Consider the following 3,615-nt stretch of genomic DNA (forward strand, 5'->3'; position numbering starts at 1 on the left):
GAGTTAATTCTCTCAAAAAAAAAAACTTGAGTTAATTAGCTATAATTTATTATAAGCTCATAAATCATAATTCATAACCCCTATCTTGTTTAAAAGTACAAAAAAATCTCAAAATATAAGCATTTTATAGATTAAGTAATTATCCCTCTTATTAACTTTATATTTTACAAACATGAAAGAAGAATATAGCAATGGATTAGTTAAAAAAAAGACACACATTTAATAAAAAAAATATTACATGATACTGATTAACTTCAACCTAACTTGCTCTATATATCTGCATGTGTAATACTCGAAGGTTGGCATGAGCTTTTAGTAATTTTTTTATTTTTTATTTTTTTTTTGCTGATAATTCAATAGTCAAAGGTGGAAGGATTTGAACTCTAAAAGTTTCCAATTAAAAATACAAAAAAGTGTCAATCAGTTAAGCTTTTAGTAAAAGATTTAATTCAAAGCATAATCAATCACATATATATGGGCTGCCTAATGTTGTGCACCTTATTCAAGGTTTTCAAGCCATAATGGTTTTAAAGAACAAGCAAAATTCCGCTTGAGAAGTGGCAAACACCAACTGCAGCAAATGCAACCCAAACATCTAAGTGCTACTGAAAGAATCTTTCGCAACAGAAGCAAAGCTCAAAGACCTAGTTGAAAATTTATTGACAAAATACATAACCTCAATAAATTCAGCCACCAAAGATAACAAAGCTTATAGTAGAGAGAAGAAGAAAAAAGAAAGCCTTGTGTACCAAGTTTAAAAAGCTCTTAGATATTCCACTCACTGGGGATTCCACTTCTTAAACTCAAACTCATGACAATGTGGGTCTAGCTAGACTTGACAAAACGGGTCAGAATTTTCTGACTCGACCCGTTCGACCCGCAACCCGTTTGACCCGTTTAAAAATGGCTTGTTTTGACTCCCGACCCGATTGACCCGACCTGAACCGCCCGTTTTGCCACATCTACCAACGTTGAGTAGATTGAGATTGAAGTGTAATTCTTATAAAATATTTACTTATTCTTCTTTACTTAATATGTTATGTACTCCATTATAGTTTGTCATTTTTTACTTGCCAGCTTCATTTTCTCTTCCTACTTTAAACAAATCGAAGATTGTACTAAGATTAGCTTCTAGAAAGTTGGAACGAGAGTAGCACTAAATTTGGGTATCAAGTGTTTAGTGGTAATTGGTAACAATATCACCAGTGAGAATCCAATCACAAAAAAAAAAAAATTTACTTTTTTTTTTCCTATCTAACTTTTACACCTCACAAACACACAGCAATTGCACAAATCTAAAACCCATTATATATATATATATATATAGAGAGAGAGAGAGAGAGAGAGAGAGAGAGAGAGAGAGAAATGTTTTATCTACAATATTTTCATAATGAATACTAAGAGGTAAACACTACAAAAAAATGGCCTATTGCGGCAGGGCCAAAACCGCCGCAAAAGGTCCCTTTGGCCTATTGCGGCGGTTCTACTTGCCAGCCTTGCGGTGCCACAATAGCTCTATTGCGGCGGTCATAAAAACCGCTGCAATAGATCGTCCATTTAGCTGCGCTTTTGGTCTATTGCGGCGGGCAGAAAACCGCCGCCATATGAGGTTACCATTCGGGTCAAGTGACCTTTTAGCGGCGGGCAATAAACGCCGCTATAGGGTTTATTAAACAACAGACTCTACGCACCTTTTAGCGGCGGTTACGCTCGCCACTATATGTTTGAAGCTTTAACGGTGGGCTATAAACGTCGCTATAAGGCTTCAATTATAACATAATTTTAAAACTTTAGCAGCGCTTTTGCCCACCGCTATAGGTTGCATTTAAAAAAAAAAAAAAAAAAAAACCAGTCCCATTACAAACAACCTGTAATAATTTTAGTTCTACTAGAACAATACTACAAATGTATATTAACAACACCACAAATGTCTCCAAACTAACATTATATTAACATAGAAATATATTATCAAATACATAACATTGTCTATATCCATCATCAAAGTTCCAAGCTAATACCATAATCAAAGTTCCAAAGTGTTTAAAAATATCCTTCAACACTTCCAAAAAATGCGGTAAAACTAGAAACTCAATGCAATACACACACTAAGTGACCCTATTGTAGCCAACTAGTTTAGCATAAAAGAAAAATATCCTATATAAGCATTCCTCAGATTTCGTAGTCCCCACCAAAAACAATAAAATAACTTGTGGAAAATCAGTTGACTCCACCACCAGTTGACTCCTAATGTGAGCCTATTTATGTAAGACTTTTACAAATCAGTGAATTGCAAAGCACAAATAAGTATTACTTTTTTAACCAAGTTTGCAACTTTATTCACAAAGCTACAATTTTGTAACATAAAACCAGCTTAGCAATCAAATTTATGGATATAACTAAGAGATTCTTACTTGTGTTTTCTCCTTTGAAGCACTATTCATCGTAATCGAAACCTGTAATTACAGTTAAGGAACTCAAAATTTCAACTTCATTTCCATAAACCTCTCAATTCAATAACAAACACTGAAACACACTCACACACATGTATATGTACAAGTATGCTACACCAAATAATGTATACCTTCATTATGTTTGAACTAACACTGTCAAGTTCATACATACGGCATATCTCTATAATCTACATAAAAATATATGCAACTTGAATCAGTCACAAATATCTCCGTCAAATTATAGGACACTAAAATCCAAAAAAACTTACATTGAAAGGTGAATCAATTACCTTAAGTAGTACTTGATTATTTTGAACAGGTTGCTTGCTCAATAAAATCTCTAGCAAACCCATTCCCTGCTTTATGCATGATGCCAAATAAATTGGAGCTATCTGAAGACATAGGGGCATCAAACTTTATGAGGATTACTTGAGATGAGCACATACACTAGTTCAAATAAAAAAAAAAAAAAAAAAAAAAAAGATGAGCACATACACTAGTTCAAATAAAAAAAAAAAAAAAAAAAAAAGCACCTAAGAAGAGATACTGATAGACATGTTGATTAATAGCCAACCACAAGTCAACTTTTATAGCTGATACACACGCATGCGTGTAAAAACTAAAATGATATGATATTTTACAAGGTGCAATCTAGAATATGTTAGTGAAGATTACTTGATATCAGCATATAGGAGCACGAAACTTCATGAGCATTACTTGAGATGAGAAAAACACACATTAGTTCAAATATCAAAAAGTGCCTAAGTAGAGATACTGATAGACCTGTTGATTAATAGCTAGGCACAAGTCAACTTTCAACAATTCATATGCACACAAAAAGAAAAAGAACTTCATATTTTACAAGGCACAGTCTAGAATAAGAAAGTGACCCTTAGAGATGGCACTAAAAATCTATTGAAGATACTAAACACTGGGTAGCACAAAGGCAATGATGGTAACAAATTATGTTATGATACAATTAAACAGGCAAACTAAGCAATAATACGGTTGAAGTCCATGGGATATATAGAACAGAGATTTAAATATCCAGTGTGTGCCATTTAGTAGCATTCAATTCCATCACTTTGAGCAACTGGATCAAAAAATAATTAATAAATTATAGATACTAAGCACGTATTCAGATGCATTTGCTCTTGGCAATGGA

The 3,615-nt window shown here is 33.3% G+C and overlaps 1 long non-coding RNA gene across 1 annotated transcript; it reads right to left on the reverse strand.

The window, feature by feature from the left end:
• Positions 1–1,928: 1,928 nt before the first annotated feature.
• LOC136064713 (uncharacterized) lies at positions 1,929–2,843 on the reverse strand. Its single transcript, XR_010626315.1, has 3 exons — positions 2,741–2,843; positions 2,412–2,638; positions 1,929–2,255 (listed from the first exon to the last, which is right to left on the reverse strand). It is a non-coding gene; the product is annotated as an uncharacterized LOC136064713 (long non-coding RNA).
• Positions 2,844–3,615: the final 772 nt, after the last annotated feature.

The sequence above is a fragment of the Quercus suber genome, unplaced genomic scaffold, assembly GCF_002906115.3.
Source record: "Quercus suber isolate HL8 unplaced genomic scaffold, Cork oak 2.0 scaffold_745, whole genome shotgun sequence".
In the NCBI taxonomy this organism is placed as follows: domain Eukaryota; kingdom Viridiplantae; phylum Streptophyta; class Magnoliopsida; order Fagales; family Fagaceae; genus Quercus; species Quercus suber.